Below are 20,680 nucleotides of genomic sequence, written 5' to 3'. Positions count from 1 at the left end.
CTTTTTCATGGTTGCTTAAAGGTATTGTAAACAAATACACTTCAAAAATATCTAGCTTTACCAGAGATTCTTTTTGTAGATATATATTGAATAAAACTACGAGTACATGATGGAACATTAAATATGACCTTAAAGTTCCTGAATATTTTAGATAATTTTAACCAATAGAATTTTCAGATATTAGTGTTTAAATATAACCTTGTAAAGACAGGGTTGAACTGATGAACATGGCCACTTTTGGAGATAAACCAACCACTACTGAACACAACTGTGAATAGGTACAACATATTCCATATTGTATAAAACTTGTAGTGTACGTACTTTGTTTCTTCTTTGATGTATGGCAACAGCTTTTCATCAGTTTGTTCCTCTATGAATATTTCCTCCTTAGTATCTTCAGAAGGCTGTCAGTAAGAAATAAGACAAGTAGAATAAAGAAGTAAGGAATAAAAATATATAGGCCTGAAATAAAAACAGCTGAGAAAAAAATTTCATAGTGGCACAAGAAGAGTATAATTAATTTATCCCCCATTTAAAAAATATATAATGGAAAGGAACAATCAAATGAAAATCCCATTAAATGCAAGAGAGGTGTCTACCTTGGTGGCAAATGGTACACAAAAATACATTATTATCAAGCACTAAATTTTAAAAGGATAGAGAAGAAGACAATTTCCTAAAAACAGTATTCTACAATTTTTGCTATTTTTTTTCTATTAAGCATACAGCTCATCCTTAATAAATGTATAGAATTTACAAACTCTTACTCATAATGTTTTCTGTTTTACAAACATAATCAACACACATACCACTTGTGCAACTACTTCAAATAATACTATACAAATTCTATTAGGTTAAAATTTACATTGCATTTACTTATTTAATTTTTTACCCTTTTTGGAACCTAACTTGCACAATGACCTGCTGTGTTTTAACCTGAGTCCCTTTGGCACTGCTTTTCAAACAATTGATGAGATATAAGAACATGAAAAGGAACACACTGTTGGACAGCAGTAAACACAGTAGCATAGAAAGGGAGGAACATTGCAAATTTGTAAATTTAAAATCACCTACATATTTGTGAATATTCAGCAGAGTATATGTACACATACATGTATGGGTGGAGGTACTTCCATGTATGTGAACATGTACAATTTTAGGAAAATAAATAATAGTAAGAAGTATCTCCGAATCACTACCCAATACCATTCCTTGCTTCTGTTTTTCTTTCTGTTGATCCCTAATTCCACAATGACTAGCCATTTTCTTCATCCTCTTATATTCATACTGCCCTGTTCCCATCTTCCTACATATGAGTTGACTTGTCACCTCTTTGTTCATTTCCATGTTCCTATATACTTTCTTTCCAAAAACACTTCACTGTAATATCAAATAATCCCACAGTACTCCTACCACTTTCCCAACAAGTGGACAATGCTTAAATCATAAGCATAGAAATATCCATCATCCCCCCTCTGTACATCACATTAAGACCAAAAGCATAAATCAGTTAATTTCCCAATCAATTAATGAATCAATCAATGAAACAATCAAACAACAGCAATTAGGGCTGTTGGTTGTTTATATAGAAAAAAGATTGTGGAAATATATGAAACATATTATTTCAATCACTAAATCATTTTCCTATAAGTGAACATTTGCCAAAATTTGTCCCCTTGAATTCAAACTTATCTTCATGTTGTGACCTTTCCTACGGTTAAAGAACATGACTTAAATGTATTCATCAACTAATGTCATTCCAAGCCATCTCTCCAATGACATCTCAGAATATACTGCTTAATCAAACAACTTGTCTCCTTTCTCCAAGTCTCCCCAGCTGAAACTTTGCAACATCTCTGTAACACAACTCTTTTGTTAGAAATCACCCGCAAGAAATGGAGATATTTCTGTGGATAATTTCCTGTTCTCTACTCAAGTAATACTGGTGATGGTCTCACACTCTCATTGTGGCTTTGCTGGAGATTTATATGCCCTCTCCTTTACAACCCCTAAATAACCTCATAATCATATTAAGAGATCTGTAAATTTTATTTTCAATATGTTTAAATGATTACCATAATGAAGCTATATCCTTATTATGAATAGCTAGGTACTTACAGAGATCCCCATGAAGAAATTTCACCCATCAATACAATAATAAAACCGGAGAGGACTCTTTCTATATGTGAAACAAAGAAACTGACTTTTCACCATGTTTACAAATATAGCATTGCCCGATGTCCATCTTACAATATTGTCACGGTCTTTTTCAGTTACTCATAATCCTGAAACTTATTTATTACACAGAGCCTCATCACATTTTTCAGTTCATTATTCATATTGTTTAATATATCAGAAAATAAAGGTCTCATAATAATGCCCTGTGGGACCCAATCCCATAATTGTTACAGGATCAAATAAAGCTTCACCTACTCTAATGCTCTGAGTCCTATTTTGTAGAAATACACCAGACGTGGCCAAATTTTAATGGTAAAAGTTATATTTCTACCTTTATGAAAACTATCGACCTTTATAGCCTAATCCTTGAACTTGTTTGGAGGCAAAGTTTCCACTTGCGATATCCTGGTCCACACTATTGTATTTTTTTCATACAGTGGCTACAGTGAGAACCACAATGTAATTTCATTATTCATATGGTTTTGTGTCATTTTTGTTAGTGAGCATGTTCTGTTGTTTATCTTTATTACCTGCATATTGTTGCTGTTTGGAAGTAAATAATGTGACCTATTGTTAAGACTGTGCATTCTGTAAATTACATGTATTATTGATACTATTCAGGAGTTCAGTTGATATTTCTTAAGAGTGGTTCTAGAGAACTGTAAAATTTTGAGGTTATGGGGAGACGAAGAGACCTTTCGCCAAGAAAGGCATTGTCAGAGAGCTACATCTTGAGAAACATCATTCACAACAAGAAATATATTCTAGATTGCAAATACCACAGCAATCTGTAAGTAGAATTTGAAATGTGAAGATAACGGGAAGACAAAATATGATAATGATGATGCTTGTTGTTTTAAGGGGCCTAAAATCGAAAATCATCGGCCCAAGACAAAATGTCAACGTGTTGGAAACTGTGTGCAGAAGAAGAAACCAACCCCAAGGAGGAAGCAAAACTGATTAATTTGTCAGTAAACAACCGCAAGGTTACTAGTTTGGATTTACGTAAGAAATTAGAAGAGTATGGGTCATTTGTATTAGCCAGGACTCTGAGGCGAGAGCTGTTTAATGCTGGAATGAAAGCAAGATGACCTCAAGGCAAAGCGAAGTTTACTCCTGCTATGGCTGTAAAGAGGTTCCAGTGTGCCACGACTCTCCAGAATTGGTCATCTGATGAATGGAAACAGGCAAGTCCATGACAATTACTGTAATTCCTAAATTACCATTCATTATTCCATTATAACCCAATCTATGTGATGTAACCGTACAGCACAGTAAATGTATGAAATTATTCTTTTAAACCATACAGCTTATTGCATTTAATGCTAGGCTTATTTGTTTTATTTATTTCAGGTTTGCTTTAGTGACGAATCGGTATTTCCTGTCATAGAAGAGACAAGTCAATATGTCAGAAGATAAGGAGAAGCATTCCATCCAGATTGAGTGAAGCATCCACCTTTAGTGATGGTCTGCAGTGTGTTTTCTTGGTATGGCTGTGGACGATTATATATTGTAGAAGAACTATGAGACGTGAACAGTATAGTATTAAGAACCCGTTTGGTAGCTCAGGTGCAAGAGTAATTCGGCCAAAGTGAATTTATTTTTATGCAAGAACAAAGCCTAGAAACAGTCCAGACATGAACCCCATAGAATATCCTTAGAAAATAGCAAAGAAAAGTCCAAAAAATTATAACGACAAAAATTGGCTTGATTGAGAAGCTCGGTCAGATCTGGTGTCATGATGACGATTTAAAGAGTCAGTGTAAAATACTGTTTGAGGGTATGCCCAGTCTAATCAAGTCGCTCATGAAAGCTAAGGGGGTGCATAAAAAGTATTAATGTCATCAACTTTAAAATTGGTAACATCTTATCTGTTCAATTCTTGAATTTTTAATGTTTAATAATTAGGCCATATCTTCATAGTCACCCATTTAGCCACTGTTTTATCTATCCCGAACGCACTACTTTTTTGTCAGTAGTTTCCCGAGATCTACCCTAAGAAAATCCTTGGATATGTCAATCGTGATACATTTGACTTCCTGAATCTAATATATCTGCTATATCCTGCTGGAATCCACAAGATGAGCTTCAGTGGAATGATATTTCCTAAACCTGAACTACCTTCTGTCGAGCCAGTTGGTAATTTCTTAAATGTGTATAACATAATCAGAAAGAATGCATTCCAAGAGCTTGCATGCAACACAAGTCAAGACGACTATTGTGTACTTACTAGCCCTAAGTTTAGCACATTTTCTCTATACACAGAGTGCTACTATACTAAGTATTCATTCATCTGGTATAGCTGTTTCATACATACTCTAATCAATATCTCAAAGAATTGACTTTCGTGTATGCCCAGAAATTTTACCCATCTCAGCAGCATTTCTAGTTTAAAATTTTTGTATATTACCTTCAATGTTCCTTATAGTATATATTGTAAAGTAATTTCAAAGGATTAGGTGAAATTGTCAACTGCGTCAGGTACTGCAAAAGGAAATGACCAAACCATTGGTGACATATCCTATGCGTCACGAGTGACGGCTGCGATGCCCATTGACTAATGAAGTATACACATTCCCATGTTGTGTAATTGCTACTTCATACCTTTCTAAATCTGTCAACATTCAACACCGTACACAGCAACAAGCCGTAGTAACACGGCTGAAAGTAATTCCAGTATCAAGGAAGACAATGTACACTGCCGGCTGGTGCTCTCAGTGCTTTTCAATTAGCATTCTGGCAGTGAAAATTGCATGAGTTGTTCCAACACCCTTAATGAAGATGCATTGGATAGCAATAATGCTGGCGATTTCACCCAGTCAATAATGAAGGCTACTCTAAAAGATCTTCTCATGTACAATTGGGTGCAATTTGGATGGTAATTTGCACATTCTGCTGAATCGTCATTTTGCTCAAAAATAGGCACAAGGATGTTTACAGTCCAATGACTGGGAACAGAGCCAGAGTCAACTCTGGCACTGAATAAGCTTGTCAGTCAGTTGATAATGAGTTCTTTAAACTGCCTCATCTTCCAGAAGTTTGCTGGATGGTCATCCGGTCCTGGCGCTTTTTGGTCCTTCATACTCCTAATGGCACTCTCCACTTCCTTTGATGTGATGCATAAGATGGGACTTACCATCAGGAATAGGGTGATGTGGTAATTCAATGCAGGAGATATCTACAAATGTTGTTGCCAATGATTGAGGATTTCTTGTTTGTCCTCTAATCACTGGTCATCTTTGTCTCTAATGCAGACAGTGTGCTCAATACTTGTGTCAATTTTCGTCAGATGGAAAACAGTTCTCTTCTTCTTCCCTTGAGCTCTGTGGTGTACAGAGTTTATCAGGACTACACCGACAAAAATTCAAGGATGCTCTGCGTATTATGTTAAGAATAATGGTTCAATCAGACTGGCGGGAAAAATTATATTTTTGAGAAAATGAGGTTAAATTGTTACTTCCTGGTGCGCGATTGAAATTGAAGAGCTGCTGCCGCCTTTCAGGGAAGACAGGGTTAGGGAGGTGTTGTGGAGTGTATGAGCAGACAGAGATAATGCTTCCTCATACAACTTCGAAAGGATTATCTCTAACAGGCAATATCCACAGTCCATTTATCTAATAGCTGTAACTGCACACACAGTTAAAGAACACACTGTATTTAAGACACACATGTTAGTCAAGGAAAGCATCAGATTGTTTCTCCTCTCGTCTGTTTGTCGCAGTAATATTCTATATTAATTAACATGCTCGAAGATTGTGTATTCCTTCCCTCATAATATTGTAAATTCAATGAAATACTGAATGAAGGAATCAACACGCCGAGTGATTTGATTACAGTGTACGTTCAATAAGGCCCCCTCCTACTTTGGTGTATAGTTCGCTATGGCGTAGTAGTGAGTGACTTTAGACTATATCCAGGATGTGTAGTGTGTGGCGAACGGTTTGGAAAGCTGCCTGTATTCTTGTTACAAGATGACTTCTCTTTCTATAGGGTTCACATAGTAGTCAATTCGTGTAGAACAAACTGTACAGTGCCTACCGGAGTGTGGAAGCGACTATGCGAAAAGAACGAGAAACTTGTGCATTTGCATCGAGAATTACCTATTTCTCCAAATTTCACTTCCCCTGCCTTCTCTTTTCTGACGCACAGCGGCTGACTCTCTGACATAGCAAATAGAGCAAGTTCATCAATCTGAACTGCATGACCGGAAGTAACAAGGTCACTTTAATTTCCTCAAAAGGAAACATTTCCCCGAGAATGTGACTGCACCATCATTCTCAACATTCCACGAAGAGCATCCCTGATTTCTCTGTCAGTATAGTTCTCAGACACCTTGTACACAGGTCATTACAGTGAGTGCGTCTCGATTGAGCGACAGATTTCTTAACCACAGGTTCCTCAAAGACAATTTTTTCCCTGTATTCTGTGGAGTCTTTTGTGAAAGCCAATTTATATACAGGGAAAGAATTGTCTTTGAGGAACCTGTGGCTAAGAAATCTCAATCTGAACTGCATGACCGGAAGTAACAAGGTCACTTTAATTTCCTCAAAAGGAAACATTTCCCCGAGAATCTGACTGCACCATCATTCTCAACATTCCACGAAGAGCATCCCTGATTTCTCTGTCAGTATAGTTCTGATACACCTTGTACACAGGTCATTACAGTGAGTGCGTCTCGATTGAGATTTATATACAGTATGCCTTCGTCTTATCCTACAACTCTTCTTGGACTGCAATCATCCATAGGAATGTTACATATTCAATACAAGAGGAACTAGGTTATATCGTACCCAAGTTTACTGTGACGGTTGCAGAGAAAGATCTGTAGAATGTGTCTACATGTTGTCAAATGCATTAAGATCAACAAGAGGAAAAGTTATGTTGTTGCTAGGGTCTCCTTCTAGTCTTTAAGCTTCCACCACTTGATGTTCTCAGGGGCATAGAGGTCCTTAAATCCGCTATGCCTACCTTATGCAGAGGTGGAATACAGTCAGATGATATGACATTCACATCCTTTCTTCTTCGTAGATCACGGTGCTGAACAACGATAAGGTCAATTTGCTTGCTTCAGTCACCACAAGTGAAACCTCAAATATGAGCTCCATCATCATATCAGGCACCGAAAGTATTACCACTTTGGCAGCTATAAAAATTCTTAGTGACCATCATGCGCATTAAGGTCATCACAGAGAAGTGGAAACTCATCTTCAGGATACGTTGCAACATGACCTCGTAGTTCCTGCCAATGCACTTCCTTATCCAAGTCATCACAGCCAGATTGTGACATAGAAAACACAAGTTCGAGAGGATGCAACGTCAAATGTAATTCACATAAGGCTGTCGGAATAGCACTGAACCTCAGCAACTCAATCTTGCATGCTTGCGCACACAATGAAATCAACACCATTCCTGCTGGATGTAACCTGGCAGATAAGTTCACAGACATGTTTGATGTCATGAGATTTCTGGCCTTTCCAAAGCGAGCAACATAAAATCTAATTACATAGCTACACTTCAATTCTAAACCGGACTTACATTATCCAAATTGCAACAGGTTAACAGGAACAATAGAATGAAAAGATTAAGTAATAATAAAGCAAGAATGATATTTACTAATAAAATAATTATTCTACAATAATTCTAAGCCACATTTAGACGTATCCTAACTACAATAGTTTAACTGAAGCAACAAATATTCCTAAAGTATGAATTTATGGAACTTATGAGAATGTAAATATTCATTGACTATGTACATAAAATTTAGTTTCCTTGATTCATCAAAGAGACAAAAAGGTGAATAGTTCGAATGTAATTATCAGTCAAAGAACAGTGGCCAGTTATAATCATAAATTTAAGCCATATTAATGAAAGTCAATTGAACATAACCTACAGCATATTGTTTATTTGATGGTTTCTACCTTTTCTCTTTCACACCGACACATATAGGTCATATGGCGATGATGAGCTAAAAATGGCTAGGAATGAGAAGGAAGCAATTGTGGCCTTAATTAAGGTACATTCGCATCATTTGTTTGCTGTGAAAATGTGAAACATGCACTTCAGGGCTGTCGACAGTGGGTTCGAGCCCAGCATCTTATAAATGCAGGCCAAGAGCTACATGGCCAGTTATTCAGTACAACAAGGAAGCAATTGCTTGAATTCCTTCTCTTCTAATACTTACTGTGAGAGTATATTAAATGTAATTTCAAACAATACGTTAAAAAGTAAGTTTTTATTTTAGAAATTCAGCTTTCACAGTTCCCCAGATGTACATGCACATTTGGACATAAGTTTTCATATACATGTCCAAAATTTTACGATTTGGAAAAGTAAAGAGTAAAGTAGATTCCCAAAATTCTATGCAGAGCATGCCTTCCTCCCTTAAAGTCAAGATGGGCTGCCTACGTATGCTCGTCGGATCTAGGATCGAGGTGGCCCTTACTTCTTCGCAGCTTCTCTGTATGCCCTTCACCAAGAATCCCTTTAAGAGACTTATCAAGCTTATCGGCATTGTAATTATGTTGGACAATGCTTCCAAATGTATGCTTATATTCTTGCAACACATTCCAAAGTAACCCCATGAAAGAACCTTACTCAGAAGAACAGCCAAAGACATGATTCTTGAGGTGATCCAGCTAATGCAAGTTGAACCTAACAGCACTTCAGTTAGAGTAAAACAATTCACTTCAACTAACATTTCTTGACAATGTGAACATTTGATACCACACGATACAACAAGCAACGTCTCTCACTGAGGGACAAAGAAAAAGAGACAACAATCAAGAAAAAGGTTTATCACAATAGTTCCATGAATTTTGACTGTCCTACATCAACACAGATCTATCCATATTAAGAAACAAAGTCCACATATATGTGAAGATAAACTGACGTCCAGAATTATCGCTTGGAATATTTGCAAGAGAAGTGTACGAAAATACTAATAAATTGCAGGGTATATGCTGTAAACGGGAATCATGGATCAAAGGTATCTGGGCATAGAGAAATACTCACAGGTCAATTTATCTCCAAAAGTGAGGAGACAGGGTGGGATCAAACACATTTCATTGACACTTGGGTGAAATATCAATTAAGAAATAGTAAATGTTATGATTATCATTATTTTATTGTAAAACCAATTATAGTATTAACATTAACAGCTAAAAGATAGCTGGGCATCTCAGAGAAGTTAACTGTTAACAATGTAGAATGACACTACATAAGCAGTGTACAAGTCTATAGAGAGTTTCACCTTAAAGTTCTACACAACACTTTATAGTGCAAATGCACTTTTCACACCACACACAGGATTTCTACACACCAATTTTACTAATTCCGCATCAATATATCGAAATAATACACTTTTAATACTTCTGCATCATTTATACAGCAGTGTATACTGTGGAAAGAAATCCTTCACCTACAACATATTGTAACCGATAATGGCATAACTGGAGATAAAATTGAGATTGCCGCAAAAGCCTAATTTAATTCGTTCAGTGGGTCATTTACAACAGCTGTGGTGATGGCCAGGATCTGATAACATTGGAGAAATTCGCCTTTAGGCTCATTGCTGCATGGCCGTGTGGCGATCCACTCCTTTTCTCTTATTGGTCAGGAGGTTAGCATGCAACAGATATGAACAGTTAACATTTTCAAGGCTAACACCACCCGGCAAGTTTTCAGAACTCTTCACAAGAACAGTTTTGAATCAAGATACTTTAAGAAGACGTGAATAAAATTATGATTGGTTTTCAACTAATCACACTTTCTAGGCCGAGAACAGATAAAAGCAGTGTGTAATCGACGCTCAACTTACTCAGTTCCTACACTGCTGATTTCATACTGCTCTACTTTAGAGCACAACTTCACTTCGCTTTCCCACGACAATTCTACAAGATATTCTTCTCCAAGGGACGTTTATTAGTCGTGATGTCTCATAAAGGGAACACTTTATTTCGTCTTCTACAAGACATAACCACGACTATATTAATTCCAGAACACGAGTGGTATGCGTAAATCATCTGAACCCGCAAGTTAAGTGCCGACTGACATTTAAATACGCATGATTGGAACACATATCAATGTGCCGCTTCAGTTACACACACAGATAGAGAGAGAGAGAGAGAGAGTGTTTGTGTGAGTGTGAGTGTGTGTGTGTGTGTTTGTGAGAGAGATAGAGAGAGGGGAAGCCTACTGTTACGAGAAGCCTGCAAGACAAGGAACAAGGGGAATCATCACGCTGCTTGCAAGAGGAATCTTTACTTTCATCATGGTGCACCTTGCAAGGGATATTCCTTCCGGAATGTCTAACTTAAAGTGGAGATCCCACCAAATCCTAAAGGGTGGTAAAGGGACCAATCGTGAGACGTTGCCAGCCAGGAATAAATCTACTTCAATCATAAAATTTTAAGTAACTTTTTAAAATATTAATTTCATTTCCAGAGGGTCTTCATTCTTGAAATAATATTTTCTATTCCTTTCTGCTGTTGCAGATTCTTATTGCTTCTGATCTACTTATTGATGTTGGTAAATTTTGTGAATGATTGAAATACACTCATGTCCATAAAATCCAGAACACCTCGAAAGACTAGAGATAGGAAGTCTATATTCATAGGATATGTGCATTAGTATGTTCTGAAGAATGGTCCACATCGATATCTCTGCGCAACACCGACTGGTAAATGTGCTTGCTGTATTTTTAGTCTTAAGGTCTATAAAATGTGCTTAAATGTAGCTGCGTATGCTTTTATAATATACTTTATATTATGCTTATACCTTGTCAAATTAAGCAATATAGACCTTAAGACTAAAAACAACGCAATATGACAAAGTCATTCTAGGAACTTGTTTTACTCGTAAAACTTGAACGTTAATGATATAATTCAAGGTCATATGTACATAGTAAAGTTTTATCATACGTTGTGATCCTTTTAATGTGTTCAAAAAGTGGTAACTTTTTAATATATAATAGTTTTCTAAACTTAGACATAAAAAACAGTATTATTCACTCTGAAACATATTACCTAATGTCAAATATGAAATGTTTATGGGCAAGGCACAACTATTAAAAAAATGTATTATAATGTGAATGTACATGACAGCTGAGGATGACGTGTGAAGAGTCGAAACAGGTCCTGTTGTTAAGAAGAAAATTTTAATAAATTAGTATTGATTAGGTGGATCTCTTTCTTTCTATGACATATTTAGTTCATCTATATGAGTTGAGAAACTAAACTCTTGGCACTAAGGTGACATAAGTGAAGTGTGCTTTTATGTCTATTTAGGGCTGACTGGACAATGTGAGTTGTAACTTCAAGGAGGGGGAGATTAGGGTGAATGGACTAGCAGGTAGACAGGTTGATGGGATAGGTGGGGAATGGGAAGTGTGGCAAGGGAAAATATTGCTATGGTCAGAGGGATTATGGCTGTTTGTGGTATGCACTGCCAATTGCTAAAATGAAACTAAAACACAGCATGTGACTACACCCTATTAGTGGTCAGCAATTAACATATTTTAGGTAATTAAATTGTCAGTAATAATAATAGTGATAATGTGCAACAGCAGATTAGGCATACAGAATACTCAAGTAGGAGCTTTTTCTACGTAGTGTTGACGTTAGAACTATGTACACGTAATATGGAGGCCTGACTTAAAAGAGAACGAGTTAGGAAAACTTTATTAAAGAGCATGTAGATTGACAGGGGGTAGGATAAGAAGACAGATTAAGTGAATAGATATTTAGACAGATAGATAAATACAGTAAATGGATAGATAGATAGACAAATTTACTTGAAAAAATAAAAAAGCTAGCTCCTCAGCTGTGACTTACGGTAAACGATGGGTTTGGACTCACATAGTCAAGTGATCAAATAGCACTGCAAGAGAAGCTTATGCCATAGGAAGTTCCTTTAACTGACACACTTTTAATTTCATCCCGTCAGCCTTCTTGATTATGATGTCTCCTGAGTCAGTCCAAGTGTTTTTAAAACCAAAACACTGGATTGCTGTCGTTATGATGGACATTCTGGTAGCTGTAAGATCTTCACAGATTGTTGTGGATGAGCCTTTCAGTTTCCCTTTCCTAGTGAAGACATTCTGCCATGAGTGATAAGACACAAATTTGAATAGGATAGGTCTTGTTTTCCATGGTGATCAAGGAGCTAGTCTGTGACAACTCTCAATATCATTAAGTGTAACATACGCACCTACTGCTTTGCACACGCTGAGCACTAGTTCATCTCAGTTTTCGTTCAAACATTTGGGGAAGCCGAAAATCTTACATTATGCCTCCTGTTGTATTGCTCCAATGAATAACATTTGGAGTCCATATCCTCCTTCATTTTGTGGATTTCCACCTCCTTTTTATGAAGATTTTCAGTTTACTCTGAAAATGCTTCGACATTAAATATTAAACTTTTTTCAATTTCTCTTATACCATTTCTGTTATGCAGGTCAAAATGGCCTGCACAATTTTTTTAAGGAAGCTGTCCGAGTTAATAAAGTCGTCCAGCGTGCACTTCATGAGGTGGTCTTCGTTGGCATCGATGGTAGTGGCTGGGCCTTTAAGTCTGTTGTTTTGGCGGCCCATTTTGTTTAAAATGCAAATTTGGAAGAAAAAAAAAGAACAATACCTAAAAAATGTGTTGGTATGATTCATAAATACAAACGTAACACTGCCACAAGTTTTTATCACTTCCACTGCTGTATAACACCTTCAATCACTTGATTACTGAGGAGCCTCACTCACCCACGTCCGTGACGAACCATTTCATCAGATAGGTTAGAAACTCAACATGGTGCGGCCCGAATAATGTCACGATGCATTACGCATTTACACAAGGTTTACCTACATCAGCACATTTAATAATTGTAATAATAATAATAATAATAATAATAATAATAATAATAATAATAATAATCGCAATAGCAATGAGCACTTGAATGAGTATTAAGTTCAAGTGATTTTCACACTTACCTGCATTCAGTCAGTGTTTTTTGTCTCTTTTTACATTTTACGAGGTAGTGACTATCGCACACGTCATTACATAGTAAACAAACAGTGTCATCTGTTGTCTATGTGCATATTTCGCTGTGGAAGCCATATATTTAAGCTATTAGAAAGCTGAAAACGCAATATAGGCCTCTCCATTCAGCAACAACACAGAATATACAATAGTAAGCAAATCAAAACATTGAAAATTGGATCAACCGATCAGAGCGCTATAGGCTACCCATATAGCTACTGAAGCTATTGGTTACTTCACATTCAATATCACACTTGGTTTTGTTTGAATGTTTATTCAGTTTCCTTTACAATTTATTCCTGGCATAAAAGACATAAGCCTACCCAAGATTAGTGTTATAAAAATTAAAAAATGTGCTTCTATTAAGGGATAAATAAGGTATGTCCATTTTATCTGGCCGAAGAACGAATTTCCAGATATTTTCTGAATTCCCTGACATTTCCTGGTTTTCCTGCTATTAATCGAATTCTCTGACATTCCCCGATTTGCGGTTTTCCATGCAGGTGGACACCCTGTTAAACCCTTATTTGGGCCGATGACCTTCGATGTTAGGCCCCTTAAAACAACAAGCAGCATCAAACCCATATTTGTATGGGGAGGCCACTCACTTTTTATTTTCATTGAAGTGAAAAAAGGTTCATGACCGTGTGTTGCTGTGTATGCTTTTACTAGTTGATGTGGTAAACTCCTTTTGTCGAATTAGTCAAGTGGAGACACTCATGCTTGAAGTTGGCTACAGCTTCAATGTTGAAACCGACTACTGAGGGATGTGTAATGGAGAATCAGTAATGAGAGGAGGGTAGAACGATATTTAAGGTCAGAGAAAAAAGGGTTAAATTTTGTGAAAAACACTGTGTATACATTTACCCACACCGTCAACCTTTCTGGTATGAACTAGTTGCCTTTGTAGCGTCAGAACAAATGACATTGTATCTGTGTGGTATTGAGGGAAGGGGGTGTGGCGAAGGAGAGGAGATGGGCAGAGCATTGAGCTTATGCGCTGTTGGCTGTAGGCTGAACATTTACAGCGATAATGGCACAAACTTCTTCAGAGTAGCTAAATAAATCAAGACCTATCTGTAAAACAACCTTCAGAAAACCAACTCTTCACACAACTGCAGGCATGGGACTATGTTTCCTCCTTTTTATAACACACGGTCCTCTATGTAACACTTTGACTAGAGTAATCAGAATCGTGATTTTAATCCCTTAGGCATGAGATCACGGCTGATGATGCACATGCAATGGGCAAAACATGTCCCCTTAAATTAGTATGACAAGATGAAATTCTTAATTTTAAGAACCCAATGTGTATTGAATACGAGGATTTCAATAAACGTTTGTAACCTCGTTGAATTAATGTACATTTCAATATGGACCAGTCATGAGATTTGTAACATATAATTATCTGAGATTGTTGTAAACAACCCACGGAGTGAAATTAAAGTCCACTGTTTGTATCGGAGTTGAACCCTTCACACAAATATTATATTAATGTTGTGCAGGAAACTAACAACTCATATAAAGACTATTAATCCAATCATAGATCAAGAAGGCCATCTTCTTGTCAGTGGATGACTGCACAATACTCCAATACTAGCGGACTGGAAATATTAGAAATTCTGTATCACCTCACAAATATAATTATGATGGCAGAACACCTTGGACAACTATATCCAGGCACTCAACACACTGAGAGATAAGTTTAGGATATCTTCAGAAAGGGGAACAGAAAGACGCCATACACAACTCAGGTGTTACATCGTGTCATACTAATTTATGTTGCCCACTGCATACGCATCATCAGCCGTGATCTCACGCCTGGGGGAATAAAAATCAGGATCCTGATTACTCTATGCAAAGTGTTACATAGAGGAATAATTAATGAGAAATACCAAAATGGTGCCTTTAACCCTGACATACCCCTTCCCTAAAACTAGAACAGACTATGCTGGCCCAAATCTAATAAAAAAATTGTGTGAATTCAAACAAGACCAGACTGCTAGCTAATAAGGCTCTCTACTTAGACATGATACCCGATCTCACCACAACAACATTTCTCTCCGCACTTTATCAACTTAGTTCTCATAGAGGTCAACCCCTAAACATTTACAGCAATAATGGCACAAACTTCAACGGAGCAACTACAGAAATCAAGGCCTTCCTGCAAAATAACCCTTAGAAAACCTACTCTTCGCACAACTGCAGGCATGGGACTGATGTGGCATTTCATCCCTCCTGCAATACCACACTTTGGTGGAATCTAGGAAGCAGCTGTCATGAGTCTGATTTAACGCCCCAGACAAGTGATGGATTCTTATCGCTTCACCAACAAAGAATGTACCATTCTTGAAACACATACATCCACTCACCAAAGCTAAATGATGAACCTTTTGACACTTCTTACCTAACTACAACCAATTTCCTTATAGGAGAGCCAATTACTACACCCTCTGGTCATGATTATACTCCCTCTCTCATCACAACCTTGCCCACATGGCTATATTTTCAGCAGCTAACCCAGATCTCCTGGATGAGATGGTGAAATGACTATCTCAATAAATGGGCAATGAAATACCCCATAGCAACATAGTGATAGTAAAAGAAGATGACACGCATGCTATGAAGTGGACGATGACAGTGATCAAATGTGCATCCTGGTAGTGATGAATTATTCATGTAACAAATGTTCAGGTGAGTAATGGTGAACTTACGAGGTCTATTCACAAACACTATCCCTTACGAAGTATGAAACACAAAGGCAAGATAACTCTTCAATGGCTTATTTATTCATTGCATGTTTAAGTAATATTGTTCCGAGATTATCTGTGGAACGCAGAGAGGTGAAAGAAGGTAGATGGGTCTATCTACGATATCAGATTAATTTAAACTTTAAAACAAAGGTTATATTTCTTTTCAGATCTCAAATTTAACAAAATTCTTCACAAGGTCAAGGAACAAAATATCAGGTACAAAATAGCAAACAAGAATAGAAATCCAAGTGTTGTAAATTACACGTTTTGAGCTTCCAGCTCCAATTTACAAGTTTACAACGTCACAAATGTTGCGTTTGGTTAGATAACGAGAGATATCTCCCAAGACACAGTTCCAGAGCACCTTGCACCAAACGTTACACATACGGCCTTCCAAAGGCCCGACTGAAAATTGCACCAATATCAGACAAGAGTTTACATGCTCTTTAAATTCAACCAAGGATGCTGTGCTCCCAATTCCTTACAGCCTACTCAAGGAAAATTACACAAAACTATACAATTTCTGGCATCTCAAGGCACAACCTACAATTCCTTTACACAGCGGTATCCAGTACCCATACTACTGGGCCTTCATGGAAGAGAACAACATGTTATATTACTGGTCCAAACTCAAAATGTATACAGTCGTAAACTTACACTCCTTGAAAACCAACTTTTGAAACCCTACTTGGGTTTGTGGCCCAATGATGCAGAGGCTAATTCTACACAACTGAGGTGACTCGAATAATGAGTGATTTACAGAAGAAAAAGGTTACAAAATCGTAGTCACCTCAAGATAAAATGAAGGGAAATTCGAGAGGGTAACACACTCTCTATCCCCAATTTACAGTTTAGGTCTGTATGAAATTTTACATTAGCAGAATGAAAGCTTACATTTTTGAAAACAGATGGTTACATAGTTAAACATTAGAAGCTTCCCCTCCTGTGAGTTTAAGGAGATAGCTACAGATATAGAAAACTGGTGGCCATTACCTGGGCTGAAGTTCTGCCTGCCAAAGAATTAGGCCTCCTGTCTTAACAAACACTCAGAAATTTGACGAGAATAAGACAAGGTAACTAGAAAAAGTCGCGGTTTTTATACCCGACGGGAGAGTTCGAAAAGGCTCTGGGCAAAATCTGACCACACCCTCTCATTTTATTTGATACTCACAAAGTTACAAGAAGCTTATGATTGGCTGAAAAATAAATACAGAAAATTTGTGATTGGCCAGACTTCAAAGCTGGCAGGATGAGAAGGAAGTGTTGCAAAACATTGAATTATCAAAATAAATGAAAGTAAATTTAGTTGAAAAAACTTATAAACCCAAAACTTTTTTAAATCAGTAATTAATCCACCTTGCACCAGAGTGCATGACCGTAGCTTTGTGTGGGGACATCTATGGAGAAAAAATCAAACTTTTTGATGTACACCAAAACAAAACAAAGAAATCCAGTCAGTTTAGGAAACGTTAAAATAACATACTCAGTTATTCAGTAGTGACATCTTCTGATCAATGTCCCAAATTTATGCATTAGTGGTTTCAAGTTTTGTTCGATAGATAGTGTTCCCTAAGGCGTTTCTTGTCTATGTGCGGGGTTGAGGTGCACCTCCCAGTACAAATATTATAAGTCACAATGGACTAGTACCATCACAGACCACATTAGGGAGAAAAAGAATATTTTTCACTTGCCAAGAGATGGCTACAATGTGTGTAGTATACAGGCGAACAATCACAGTAAACAAGCATATCACCTGCAACTTGTATCAATAAATTACTGTATTATTTAGAAAACAATTATTAATATAATCAATAAGATAACAAAGGCGTTTCATTTGGAAACGACTAGTAAAATATTCTGTAACAGTAACAAAAGAATGTACCTTTCAGCTACTTTGTGTTCAAAACTAATTAACAAATTCAAAAGTATTAGTAGGAATGATACCAGCTACCAAATGACATAGAGTAGAGTTCTTTGGAATAATCCTAACTGCTACACAATTCATAACGCAAGATCGTGGAACAACTTGAAGGAAAAGTGAAAACTAGATATGTAAACAGTCAATCTCATAACAAAAGTATATTATCGGTAGGACTATCAATCATGTGCACTAAAAAGATGGATCAAACCCTGGTATCTGTTGAGCTATTTTCTATCCATTTACATTATCTGACGATGGATTATCAAATTATATACATTACCTCAAGAGAGTCTTCCTGCGATGACTCTGGCTCGGTTAACTCTGATTTAACTTCTTCTTTCAGAGCTATCACTTCTGATACATGTTCAAAATTTTCCTGTGGAAAATAAGAAATATTAGGTATGCTCATAACACACATCTACAAATACAGTCACCAACAAATGAGCATCTAAATTCATTAATTTCCAGTATTACAGTTACTTTCACAATTTCACTAATGTTTAAGGAAGATTTCTACCAGCAGAGGATTGTTATAACCAAAGGCTGTACTGAGAATGGTGTTACTATTCTTGCACACTCCTTATGTCAGAGAAAGGTTGAGACTGAGAACAAAATATAAAATGCCAAACGTCTTCTAGCCATACCAGAAGATATAATACCAGAGATGGAATGAGGGCTATCTCACACAGAATTTGGAAGGACGCAGCCATAGGCATAAACACTAAATTGTATGAACTGTTTTCATATGATCAATCATATCAATCAAATGATAAAAGTTGTCTGAACCAGTTAGAAGCGTTACATTTCTAAATGATTTTTTGTTCTCAGCATAGAGTTTGTTTATAGACAGATTAAAATTACTTGAAATAATGGAATCACATTCTCTACTATGGTTTTGATGAGATCACAGGGGCTACATAAAACATTAATACAGTTCTGTTTGAAACAGGAAATTTCAATGCTTCCAAGTGTAAAATAAAAAACATAAACATGAAAGAAGCAGACTTATCACAGTCATATAACAGTGAAAGATGTGATGTAACCTAAAGTCAAAGCAGCTAGAAATGAAATATTGCACTACTATAAGCATGTTATCTAGTGTTCTGTGAGGAGCTGAGGGGATGAGGACACCGTCAGTGGAGAATCAGCAGTGTTGGAGTTAATATCTGCAGTTTCAGAAGATCTTTTATGATCTAAAACGGGATATTTAAATTTCACTCTTTGATTCATAAAACCTTGTCAGCATTACAGGGGGGACTGTGATTAAAAGCTTATGTTCTCATGTAAATTAAGTAACTAATAAAAGTGAATTAAAGTAACAAGTTCTAGAATATGCCAACTTAACACATTCAATACAGAAGAGAAGAGTAGCTGAACTAAGGAATGGATGAAAAGGATGCACAAAAAGGACAGGGAAATAATGACAAAGAGGAAAGAAAAAATCTGTTTAATATGCCTTAAGTCCTAAAAGTGTCAGAGCCCACTAAGAAGGGGCAGATAAAAGAAATCATTCTCAGAAATCATACATTCTAGAGCCCTTAGACATGGTTCTCTATATAACATAAAATCTGACCTGTATTTGAGGAATAAAATGAACATTTTTTTTTGTTAGGTGCTTTATGTCGCACCGACACAGATAGGTCTTATGGCGACGATAGGATAGGAAAGGCCTAGGAGTTGGAAGGAAGCAGCCGTGGCCTTAATTAAGGTACAGCCCCAGCATTTGCCTGGTGTGAAAATGGGAAACCACGATAAAATGAACGATTAATTTTCTGTCTTTCTAGAAGAATTCAACATTGAGCAAAATACTTATTTTGAGAGAACGTACATTCAGATTTTGAGCTATTTCATCCCTCGTATGTCATAGGCAAATCTGCTCGTTCCTTAAAACACATAATAATATCTTCCAGCACATTGTGGATGTGAGGGTAACCCAGAATAATCACACCTGTGTTGACATTTCGTTTAGCAGACTGGTGTATCCAGGCTCAAAAACACTAATGAAAGATTTGTGATTTAACTTCTTCTACACTAATTATGGTAGGAGTAATAATTTTTTACATGTAGTGCTAATACTGGTGCAGTAGTTTAGGAGGATATTAGTTTTTTAAAGTACAATTGGCCAACCATCCTCTATTTTAATCAGACAGGAAATATAAAAAAGTGCAACCCCTAAACCAAAGTAATTTCTATACTGACAGTAAAAAGTACAGACTAATCCAAGCCCAACCTTAAGTTCCTAAGAGTTGGCAGCTTTGTGTAGTGCGTTGTGGTGTATTCCCAGACAAATAAGCAAAACAGGGTTGTACTACGCATAGATGCTCATTCAGCAATTGGTGACTGCTGGTGTTAATACTGAGGAAGCACATAGAAAATTATGCCCCTGCCAAACTTATTCAGCTATTAAGGGTTAATTTCTGACCTCTATAAAGTTATCTGGAATGAGACATACAAGTGATGCAGTTGTTTTTCCTTCAAGGCAGGCTGGTTCCTCTTCGATTTTTGCTTCCAGGTCCATTTTGCACTGCAAACTGAAGTAGTTAGAAGGTACTGGTATGGTTGATTACTTCCACTGACCATACACTGAAACATAAGCCAGAAAAATATATTACCTTATTGATGTCATTGATACTTATGGTGTTTGTCAACAAACTAAGCAACAATTGTGTCATTTTATATGAACATCAATATTATGATCATACCAAAAAACCCAAAATTTTACATGACAGTTGATATTATGATCATACCTATAGGACCTCAAGTTTTCTATGACTGATACTTCAATCAAAGCTAAGGACCTGCA

The sequence above is a fragment of the Anabrus simplex genome, chromosome X (genome assembly GCF_040414725.1).
Source record: "Anabrus simplex isolate iqAnaSimp1 chromosome X, ASM4041472v1, whole genome shotgun sequence".
Classification (NCBI taxonomy): domain Eukaryota; kingdom Metazoa; phylum Arthropoda; class Insecta; order Orthoptera; family Tettigoniidae; genus Anabrus; species Anabrus simplex.
The sequence above is the reverse complement of the archived record's forward strand: the minus strand, read 5'-3'. Positions refer to the sequence as shown.